A 12,781-nucleotide genomic window follows, 5' to 3' on the forward strand; every position below is an offset into this window, starting at 1 on the left:
AAAGAAAATAATGATCAACATAGCTTAGTTGTTTAAATGTTTAAGTGTGTGTGTGTGTGTGTGTGTGTGTGTGTGTGTGTGTGTGTGTAAGTCACTTGGCCATTTCTTCAATGCTTGATTTTGATAGTGAGAAATATTGTGACATCAGAGATTGTAGGTAAACTATTTGAAAAGTGTTGAGAAACACTTGATTTCAAAGGGGGAGTAGTATTGAGAAAAATTGTTTTGTGAGTTTCCAAAGAAACCCTAATGCACAAGGAGACCTCAAATAGGCTAAGCAGTTGTGCCCCTGAGACAAGGATAAGAAGCAATCCCAAGCTTGGAAATGTGTTGCAAAGTGGGTGATTGAGACTGATAGACATAGGTGCAAGGGTCTCAAGCAGTGCCTATTTCCAGGTTTTCACCACTTGGAAAAAAATAAATTAGGGCTTTAAAAAAAATAAAAAAATTCTATTTTTGAATTTTATTGATTTTTTTGGTGATACATCAAAGTGCCTATTGCTAGCTTTTCACTAAGATGATCATTTTTAAAGACATTTTTTGATTTTTAGGATTTTTCAGGATCATAGATATGTACAAGATAGCTGAGAAATGAGCCTCTAAGCATAGAAATTTTTCAAATGTAGGACATTGATAGGTTTTGCAAATTCTTCACCTTTAGGAGTATATAGTTGATAAGCACTAGACCCAAATACTGTTGTGATAATGTATGGGCCTAACCAGTTAGGTTCAAACTTTCCCTTCTGCTCTCTATGCTGCTGATTTTTTGGATTCTCTCTAAGCATGAGTTCACCTACTTGAAACTCATGTGGGTGAACTTTCTTGTTATTCTGAGTAGACATGTACTTTTGATAAGCTCTCATGTGATCAAAAGTAGCCTTACGATGTTGATCAAGAGTTTCTAATTCTTGTATTCACATAGCTCTATGGTCTTCATCAATCATCATTCCATGTAAGGAGAATCACAAGGAGGGGATCAATACTTCTAATGAGAGAATGGCCTTAGAGCCATAGACTAGAGAAAAGGGGGTGGCCCTTGTAGGAGTATGAATGATAGTTCTGTAGGCCCAAAGTGTTAGATTTATCTGCAGCTGTCAATCTCTCCCAGACTTGTGAACTATGTGATGTTAGATTTTCAGCAATGTTTTGTTGTAGGCCTCAACTTGGCCATTCCCTTGAGGGTAGTAAATAGAAGACCAGTGTTGTTTGATTCAAAATTTCTTGCACAACTGTTTGAGGTCCTTATTCTTGAAGTGTCCTCTTTTATTAGTGATAATGGAGGTAGGAATACCTGTTGGTACCCAATGTGGACCCATTAATTTTTTTTTTTAATGTGGAGTCCCAAACCTCTTTGAATCAAAGTTCGAAGTAGTTTGGAGTGGTTCGATGGTTCAAAATGGTTCATGTGTAGAGATCATTATTTTTGGTTTTAGACTTCACAAGAGGTTTCATCAGATTTATCAAAGTTCTTTCTAGGTATATCAATTCAATTTTTAGTATTCAAAGATGCAGCTATATGGCCTAAATTCCCAGATATATAAGGTATTGAGAAGTCTAACCCGATTTAGAGCTTAACTCATCAGTCATGGAATTACAAGTTTTAGTAAAAAGTTCAAAATCCAAGATGTTAGAACCACCTCTTAGGATACATATCACTCCAAGCCAAAATTTCTTTAATAATAAGTCAATCCTATGATGGAATGCAATCAATATGAATTGTGCATAATGTCCTTAAATAAGAATTTTGAAACACATGAATTTAAGTTTCATATGAGCATGGAAATAGTATGTAGTCATATCCAATAAATGGAAGATAGAATTCAATGTTTGAGCCCAATGCTAAGAGCTTTGGTGATATCACAAATTGAACTACTAGTGATATAGTCCACAGTCATAATAGATATAAAAGAGAATCTGCATGACACACACTAGGGATGGCTTAAACATCACACACTAAGCTTCATTCTAACACGAGAAGTGTTAAAAAGTCAAAGTTGACTTATGTTTTACAAGCTTAATTTTCTCCTTAGTGTGTGATGTTTAAGGGTGTCCCACACACTACAACCATAAAATCCATGACTCAGGAGAACCAAGGTGGGAGTGTAGACAATGGACGTGAACTGTTCAACAAAATACCAATCATAAGTTTGGCATAATTGTATTTTGATGTTGGTTATCCTCATATTGTTTACTGCTATGGAAAACACAAAAGATGGAAATAATCAAATACCAACTGTGAACTAGTTGACAAAAGGCTCAATTCATATGAAGCTTTGTCTTATCAAGTTTCGGGTTCCCATTACATGAAGATCCCAACAAATGAAGAGGATAGACACAAACTGTATTGTGCCATAGCCTGAACCCATCTTGGAACCATAGAAACATGCTCATAGCCATCTTCCCTCATTGAAGGAACTTAAAGGCCCATGGTACATGGTAGTAGATAAACCTGCCAATAACGAAAATCACCCAGTCATTATTCATCACTTTAAATCACCGATTATTGGAAGGATTCCTATGAGCCATGCAAGTATAATGCCTATGTGAACAAATTGGAATTGTGCATGATGCATTTGAGTCTCAAGGAATTTATCTACCTTCACAACATGAGCTTGTGTATCTCTGATATAAAAAGTCATGGATGTGAGATGCCCACCCATGATGCTACTCAATTGGTTGAATAAAAATTTGCTTGGGAGATGAAATGTTGATGCATATTATAAAGATTATTCTAATTTCCTTAGAGGTAAATGTCATTGGTGCTTGAAAAACTAGTTTGTGAGCTTAGGATATTGGTAGGAAATCAATGACAGGTGCTAGACATCCCACTCGATACAAGGTTGGCAAGCTCATGTGTGGTTAAGTGACTGTTTGAATGAGGTGTTTGCATATGCATTCAGATTGTTTAAGATCTCACATGGATTACATACATCGAGACTCAAAACTGAAACATTAAAAATAGAAGTGATAGTATTTTCTAACAAAGACTATTGCTCTATTTAGCTGATGAAATTGATATCCAATACAAAGAATTATCATGAAGTGCTTGACACAAATTCTGCTAGTTATCATACTGACTCCATAACATAAGTCTCACTAATTCAATGACATATTAGAGGCAACATGAATACAGTGAATGCAAGTACAAGAATGCATGCTAACTATTTGATTAAATGTCAGTAGTAAAGGACATGTGTGATATACTTGATAGCAAGGAAGGAGGACATATAGTTGAGATCCTATATGGTGTTCCTCCCTTTTCATGCCACTTGTCAAATTTGATCGAGATTATGGTCTTCATCTTATGATGGCATGATAAATGCCAGCTCATCCAAAACAAAGAATATTTCTCTAATGCTACCTAGACACCAATATAAACCTTATTATTACCTTGATTTATGAAGTTATAATGTTGATTGTTTAAAGAGATAATCATTATATAAAATTGAAACTAATGTTCATGAGAAATGTATCATTCAAGAATAGTTTTCAAGATTCAGTTATGAAAACCAAATACAGTTCATTCATGTCTATTTATTGTAAAAGCATCAAGAAAATGAGGTTCCACTTCTTCTTCTTGAAACTGTAGACTGTGTGCTACAACAAGAGGGAAAGAGTTGTTTTAGATTATTTCATTCCTTGTGAGGGAGGGAAAGCAGAGCTTATTTTTGAATTATGTGTTAGAGAAAAGGATAAATTTTGATTTGTTTTATGTAATGCAAGGGAAAAGTTCCAGTTTTGTTTAGATAGTGACTTTGACTGTAAATGTGTAAGAGGATTTTTATTGTCTTTTACACTTTAAAGAAGGGAGACTAGAGGATAATTGCATCAAAACTTTGATTATGAGGTAGTTTCCTTCCACTAATCACGATCTTTGTATTGTTTTCAGGTTTCTCTAAAATACATTTCAATGTCACTATTCTTTGATTACGTTATCATTTCAAGATATCTTTAAAAGCTTTGATTTTTCATTTTCTCAAGAGGATGGAAGATACATTCTTCATTTTTCTTTGTAATGTAGTATCCAAGAAAATAGACTTTGTGTTATTTGTTGTTCTTTTCTTTTCAGTCACTTAGTTTTTGCATCTATTTCGTGTTACAAATAGATGTTTGTAAAACTTTTGTACTTTATGGTTAAAAGCATCCATATTTAAATTCATTGTAAATCATGTACGGGGATTTCTACCTAAAAAATTTAGAGGAATTTTATCAATTCAATGATAACCTATCCAACTATTAGTGTTGATTCAATCTTCCTATCTAGGCATTTAGAGTTAATTTGTATTTATTTCTTTGGAGGACAATCTATTCATTAACAATACCATACCAAAAAATGATGTGGTTTAGTATAAAAAGGGCAACATGTTTGCTTGTAGTAGCAAACAGTGGCACAACTTCAACCCATTTGGTGAAATACTTAGTTGTTGTAATGATGAACTTGTGACCACTAGATGAACTTGGGTGAATTTTACCTACCAAGTCAAAGCCCCATTTTTGAAATGGCCAATATGTCACAGAAGGAATTAGCTCACATATAGGAGCATGAATTATGTTACCATGAAGTTGACATTTCTGACAGGTCTTGGCATAGCAAACAACATTAGCTTGCATGGTTGGCCAATAATAACCCACCCTAAGCAGCTTTCAAGCAAGTGCAAGGCCATTAGAATGTGCCCCACAAATATCATCATGGACTTCAAAAAGTACCTTTTTGGACTCTTCTATTTCTAAAAACCTAAGCAATGTTTCATCTAGACCTTTCCTATACAAGTCACTAGAGACCAAAGTGTAATTTGTGGCATTGTAGAGGAATTGGCATTTTTAATTGCACGTGAGGTTCTCAGGAACAATTTGATCATGCAAGTAAGAAAGGATGGCCGCATAGCAGGAGGAATCATGACCTACAATAGTTCAAATCACTTGGTTATCTGAAGAATCATAGACGGGATGACACAGTTCTTCCACCAAGAACTCAAATTGGGATTCATATTCTTGTAGTTGGAGGATAGATGCTAGAGTGACCATAGCATCAATAGCCTTGTTTTTTGCTCTAGGAATTTTTTGAAATGTCATAAAAGTAAAGTAGTTCCTTAGAGCATCTATCAACCTTTTGTAAGGTATCAACTTGTCATCCTTCATTTGATAGTCATTGCTCACTTGGTTGATAACAAGTTGAGAATCTCTATAGATATATTCAATTTAGTTATTCTCCATTCAAAAGCCATTTTGATCCTATTTGTTAATGCCTCATATTCTACAATATTATTTGTATAGGGGAATAAGAGTTTGTAATATTTGGGGATTGTATATCCATGAGGGGAAACAAACAAGATACCTACTCCAACTCCATTTTGTGTATGAGAACCATCAAAGAAAATTTTCCAAGTTCTCCCAGTGATGTACATAATTGAGGCATCTAGAAATTCAACTTGTATGGGTCGTCCCATACAAGTTGAGGTCGTCCCAAGGGGTGATGAAATCCCCAAGCAGGCCTCCTAAAAAAAGGAAAAACAAGACCACTTATTTCTTGTGCACCCAAGATCACTCGAAGGCACGAGGGGAGAGAATACGTAAGTGGCCTTAGGGTTCAAATAGACACGTGTTCTTTCCCAATGAAACTTTAGGTTATGTAATCTACTTGAAGACACATGTGTTTAAAGCATACAATGTTCTTTCCAATTTGAAATAGCGCCAACGTAAATGAAAACGCATGTTCGTTAACAAGAAAGTAAAGCGAGCGCATGAAAGTAAAATGCTGAAAAGAAAAAATGCAAGAAATAAAGTCAATTTACCTTAGGAAATTCAAGAGTGTATGACTTCATTTTAAGCACCAAACCCAAATGTGATCTAGCCTAGGCATACATGTTCATTTTAAGGACCAATTCCAAATATTGTCTAGCCTAGGCATACATGTCCATTATCCTTTAAAGCATTCAAGATTGAATTTGATTGTTTTAGCGTTTAACCATGCATTCAATGACAAGTGTTTAAGCATACACGTTCATTCTCAAAAAAAAATTAAGGCAAAAACCTACAAGCAATATGATTAGTGATAAGATATCCCTGCAAAAACATAAGTTAGTGTATCAAAAATGTAGAGCAAACGTGAAACAACCCTACAATGAAAAGGTTAGCACAAAGTTTGGACTTTGACAGAAAAATAGAGATTTAAACAGCATCAAAATCTCATGAAACCAAAACCATGATGACAAGCTTAGAATCAGCTTTTCGACGATATTTTGTTTTTCAAAAACGGAGCTCATATGCTCAAGTTATAAGCAAAAACGTGAAGGTTGCTCCTTATGGCTTAGAAAGGCATGTGGACTGCTGATGTAGTGCTGACATCAGCAACCTGTGAGAAAAAAATTGACGGTTAAGAGAACGTCAAGCAAATTTTTTTTTGTTTTTTGATGTTTTCAAAAAATGAAAAATAAAATCGTAGATGTGTTAGTAAAAAGATGAATGTTATGTTGTAAAAATAAAATGGCAATTTTTTTTTTTAAAAAATTGTCTTTCTCCTTTGGGTTGTTAAAAAAAATAAAAATAAAAAATTTTGAAAAACAAGAAATGGGGGATTGCTGGCCGGCGGAGGCAGAGATGGTAGGGGCAAAGCGATGGTGGAGATTGCAGGGGTTTGAGGGCAGCTAGCTGGGGAGCGAAGGTGGTAGACGAGTGTTAGTGTGGGCGGAGAGCAGAGGATGTTGCGGCCACGCAGAGGAGCTGCTCAGCCATGGAGGTGCAAGTAGTGGCTGACGGGCGGCATAGGGGTTTGCAAAAGAAGGTGCGCTAGCAGTTGCAGCGATGCCATGGGCAGTGAGGGCGGTAGGAGGTCGGAGGAGAAAGGGCCGCGGGCGAAAGGGAGGCCGTAGGAAGCAGAGAGAGGCTGCGCGTGGGCTGTGATCGGGGGGAGGAGTTGCAACGGCGACTGCGGGGGGAAGTAGCACCAGCGGCCACGAGGGTTTCGGTGGAGCACGGGCGAGGGATGCGGAGGAGCGGCAGTGGAGTTGTCAGTTGCGGTGAGGGTTTCAACAGACTGTGGCAGAGTAGCTGCCACGGGTGGAGGCGCCGGGTGTTGCGAGCTGCGCGATGGCTGGGGCAGAATGGCTGGGATTGAGTGGGGAGCGGGGGTTTGCAGTGGAGGCGGGAGGAGGTGGCACCGGTGGAGGGAGTGGTGCCGCTTGAAAGGTGCGACAGTGACAGCCGGTTGCGCGGTTGACAGGTGGCACCGGGGGAGAAAAGGGAGCCACTAGGGAGCGGCCGCGGGGGCGGCGCTCGTGGGCGACGCCCGCGAGCGCTGCTATCCTGCAATTAAAAAAATGATTTTAATTAATTTTTTTTTTTTTTGATATTTGATATTTGATTTTTAATTAACCTAACCCCCCTCTTTTTTATTTTATTTTTTATTTTTGATTTTTGAAACATAAAACAAATAAAGTAACCCCCACCCCTTTTTTTTTGTTTTTTAATAATTTATAAGTAAAGCAAATTTTTTTTTTTTTTAAACATAAAAAGAATAACACAAAAATAAAGGAAACCACCCCATTATTTTTTTTTTTAGCCTATTTATCTATGAACAAAGAAGGAGTAATTTTTTTTTTCTTTTAAATTTTTTCCTAATAATGAATATTTAATGCCTATGTACCCTAGAGCTTGAAAATAAAGCCATAAGCAAAATATAAAGTGTTTTATGTCAAAAAAATCCCCTTAGGTCCTCCAAATGCAATGATGGGCTTTATGGCTCGTTAGATGCTCCTTATGAAACTTGACCTCCAAATGCAAGTCTTCAACCTACAAGCTTGAACACTCACAAAACACTCAAAAACACATTAGATCGTTAGTTTGAACCTATGAAGTGGGTCCCACCGGGCATGCCAAAATGTGTTGCATAAAAATGTAACTAAGGAAATACATACTAAGCAACTAATGCACATTCCTACATTATCATGCAAAACCTCAAAATATGAAAGAAGACATGTAAATGAACAAAAAAATAGCACTATGCAAACCTCATGAAACCACCAAGTGATTGATGATTTCACATTGTTGTGGGATGTGGTTGCTCACTATTCCTGTAGCATAACAATGAGGTAGATAGTGCTTGATGAGAATGAGGAGAGGGCTCTCCTTTTATAGAAAAATGGATGACTGAGATTGAATGCAAGATGGAAGGCTAGGATCTCTCAGGATAAATGAGGTGTCAATGAGGTGGAGGACAAGTAGACTCCACATGGATTAAGATTTTGACCATTCAAAGGAAGAAATATGCTCACACATGTGTGAGCAATCTCTGATAGTGACATGATCAATGAGGTGTGAGAAGCATGGCTTCTCACACATGTGTGAGACACTTTTGAAAGTGATGGGTCAATGACATGTGTAAGAGGGTTGGAGGCTCAAGGTTTCTCACACATGTGTGAGACACCTTGGTTCATATGTGAAGGGGGACAAGGTTGTAAGAGACATGCAAGAGATGAGGGATAAGGAAAGTGTGAACATCTCTCACACATGTGAGGATTCCTCACACATGTGTGAGAACACACTTAGGATTAAGAGGTGATTAGCTAGGATGATTATGCAAAGCAAGCATGATTAAGGAAGTGGGTAGGTTTAGCATGATGGGTTGTTTAGACTAGTGAGGTTAGGTGAGGGTTAAAAGTAGGAGCCATGTGCTCAAATAGGATTAAATGTAATATTTAATTCCTAGAGGGATTAGGAGGGAATTAATTAAGTAAATGAAGTACTTAATTAAAGGGGATGGGTTAGGATTTAAATAAACCTTAGCTTATTTAAATCAAGGAAAGGTTAGGATTTAGATAAACCTTAGTTTATTTAAATCAAGGTAATGCAAATGTAATTAAATAAATGAAAATTTATTTAATTAAGGTAGGGGAATTAAATAAATAATGAATATTTATTTAATTGGGTAGGAACGGGTTTTGGACAAATTTAAGTGTCTACAGTATCCTTTAATGGAAAATCAGCCAATTGGTTAGCTATAGCTTGTCTTTTGATGGGTTTATGTTCGACATACTAAATGTCAAATTTTGAAAGAATCATCATCCACTTAGCTAGATGACCAGCAAGCACAACTTTGCTCAACAAATATTTCAAAGGATTAATTTTAGCAACTAGGTGAACTGTATGTGCCAACATATAATGTCAGAGTTCTTGGGAAGAAAAGACCACTGCAAGACAAGCTTTCTCGATACTGGTGTAGTTCATTTCATAAGAAGCCAAAGTTTGACTGATATAATACATAGCCTATTCTATACCAGTATCATCACTTTGAGCTAATAGCACTCCTAGAGAAGTTGTTGCTGAGATATACAAGATCAAAGGTTTGCCTGGAATAGGTGGCATCAGAACTAGAGGTTTTGCCAAGTATCCTTTGATTTGGTCTAGACTTTGTTGACACTCGTCATTTTAGATATGAATAGAGCCTTTATGTAAATTCTTGTTAAAAGGTTGAGCTTTATCAGCTAATTGAGAAATAAATCTTCTTATGGATGTAACTTCTAAGTTGGCTGATATTTCTTGGAGGAGGCATCTCCATGATAGCCTGGACCTTTTCAAGATCAACCTCAATACCTTTTACTGAGATAATGTAGCCTAGCAGTTTTCTAGAAGTGACACCAAAGGCACACTTTTTTGGGTTTAGCCTAAGTTGAAATTGTTCCATATGGTCCAATATCAAACTAAGGTCTTCAAGTTGTGTATCTTGTTTTCTAAATTTTTTCAATGTGTCATCAACATAGTCTTCCATATTTTTATGCATCATATCATGAAATATGATGGTCATTACTCTTTGATAGGTAGCACCAACATTCTTGAGCCCAAAAGGCATGACATTCCAGCAGAAAGTACCCTAGGCACATGTAAAGGTTGTCTTCTCTTGATCAGTTGGAGCTATCTTAATTTGATTATACCTAGAAAACCCATCCATAAGGGAGTACATTTCATAACCCACAATCACATCCACTATCATATCAATGTTTGGTAGTGGAAAGTCATCCTTGGGGCATGCTTTGTTAAGGTCTCTGAAATCAGTACAAACTCAGATAGTTTTATCATGTTTAGATATAGGTATGATGTTGGAAATCCATTTTGCATAGTCAATAGCTCTGATAAAATTTGTATTCAAGATTTTTTCAAATTCTGCTTTCACCAATAAGGCTCACATGGATGCATCTTCCTCAACTTTTGTTTAGTAGGCTTGATATCATGAGAAAAAGACAAATGGTGCATGATAAGATCTGTTTTGAGCCCACACATATTTGAGTATGTGCATTCAAAATTGATCTTTTTGTCTTGAAATAATTGGGTAGATTGTTCCTTTTCTTTAGCTAACAGTGGTTGAGCTACATGAATGATGTTAGGAGATTCCATTGTCCCCAAATTGATAGGTTTTGTAGGTTCAATGAGAATCGATGATTTGTCCTAAAAATAGCTTGGAAAACTACCAAGTACCTCATCTGTAGGTGCCTCAAAGAGGTTTTCACACTTAGATACATCTTTCTTTTTACTATTTTTAGGCTTAGATACTTCCACAATGTGGTTTTCACCATCTGACCATTTATTTTTTAATTTTGATTTTATGACTAAGGTACTTGATATCTAATTCCATCATATGAATTGCAGGTTCACTAGTGGAAGAAGTGATGGGTTCAATGACATTTAGGTAATAGGTGATCTCATAGTCATTTTGGAAAGATTGTATTTTTGGTCTTTGATGTTGAATGGACTAATCTATGAGATTAGGATGAATCAATGAGAGTGAGGTAGAAGCTTCAAGGTTGTTGATGTGAAAAGAGTCATCTTGAGTGACACGTGAAGTTGAACCTATAGTGAATGTTGCAAAGGAGTCTAGATCAAGAATAAACCTAGAGGGACCAACGTGGTCCACTAAAGCATTTTGTGAGCCAAACTCATCTGGCCCTATACTAGACTTGTCTACCACATTTGGCTGGGTTGCATAGGCATGAATGACATCTACCCCAAGTTGACAAGAGGCACCCGATAAATTTTCCCATTCATACTCTTGAGAGTTTGTACTCTAATCACTAGTAATTAGATGAGCAATATTTTGTCTAATCCATTATCTATTCAAGTCTTCATGGTCAGATTCATCTTGTTCTAGCTGTCTAGAGGTGGAAGCCTCAACATCATTATTGGTGGTAAATGTTTCTTCTCCCCAAAGGAGAGAAGTTATGGGGATAAAGTCCTCATCTTGCGAAGTGGCAGCAACAAAGGGAGGATCATCATCCTCTGATTCACTAGATATGGGTGTACTTTGAGCAAATGTTGCCATATCATCCTCTAACCCAAATCCTAGGCTAGCAGTATCTTGAGCATCATGACCTTGGGTATGAGTTAAAGGTTCAAGTAGAGCTTTTTTATTACTAGTTAATGACCCATGACCCTGATAGACCATGTTTGCAAGCATCTTATATCCTTTTCCATAACATTTAGGAGAAATGGGAGTGGTAATTATGATGTCCTCCTCATCTTCCTCTCCCGTACATATCCAATCTTTAATTGCTTATTCTTCTTTCTCTGCATCTAGGGGAACTAAGGACTACACAAATGTGCCAAAAAGGGTTGTGGTGGAAGCAGAAGGCTTCTTTTTAGTAGATGGTTTCCCATAAGACTGAGGGGAAATAGGTAGAGAAGCAATGGATTCTAGAGTGTATTCTCCCATACCAAGGCTCACCATTTTCAATTTTTGTTCACACTCTATAAAGGATGGTGTCAGTTCATGAGAGGACTGATTATGTGGAACTAATCTTTTAGTAGTAGATAACATGTTGATAGACATGGAGTTTTCACTGGGGACAACTATCTCAGTGCCATTAAAAGGGAACTTGATGCACTGATAATACGTAGAAGGTACTGCTTTCATGTCATGAATCCATGGTTGTCCCAACAACAAATTGTATGCAACTGGTATGTCTAATACTTGGCAAATGACATCCTTCTCAACTAGACCAACTCTGATTGGAAGTACAATTAGACCTTTGGAAGGTCATTTGACCTCATCATAGGCTTTATAGTGATCTTGCACCTAGGGTCAATGGAAAATTCAAACATGCCTAACTGTTGAATCATGTTGAATGAAATTATGTTTAACCCTGCATCATTGTCTATCAAGACTCAAAAAATGCGAGTGCAGAAGATTTAGACTTTGACATGGAGAGAAATGTTGTGGGGATGACTGAGAGCTCAGTCATCTTCTTTAGAAAAGGTGAGATAATGGGGTGAAGAGATATGGTTCATCATAGCTTGGAATCATTCTGCATCAATATCTATAGGAACATTGGTAGAACATAAAGCTTTTTCAAGGATATACTTGTGCAAAGGGACAATTATAACAACTTGAAAATGGAAATTTGAGCCAAGGTACATTGTAGTTGATTGACAAGGTCATAGTTTGAAATCTTAGAAGTAGTTGGTTGTTTACAAGATGAAGCATTCTTAGGATCATGGGAAACTTCTAGGATAACCTTAGATTGCCCCGTAGTGATGGCATTAAGTGGTTCACTTTGTGATGAGAAAGAGTCAGTCACTTGGAGCACCACCTTAGGTCTAGAGTCATCATGGTCTTGAGGAACATTGCACATTTTTAAGACAACTTTAGGTCACCCATCGACATGTTGGTTGTCATCACTAGAACTTTCCATGCATAAATACTAACCGGGCTCAAGCATGCCTATAACATTGTCTATGTCAACATAAGCATAGAAAATCTTGGCATCATGATTCTTTTTAGCAGTGTTGGAGGTTT

This window comes from Cupressus sempervirens, chromosome 11 (genome assembly GCF_028749045.1).
Source record: "Cupressus sempervirens isolate cs-2001-9-10 chromosome 11, ASM2874904v1, whole genome shotgun sequence".
Taxonomy (NCBI): Eukaryota; Viridiplantae; Streptophyta; class Pinopsida; order Cupressales; family Cupressaceae; genus Cupressus; species Cupressus sempervirens.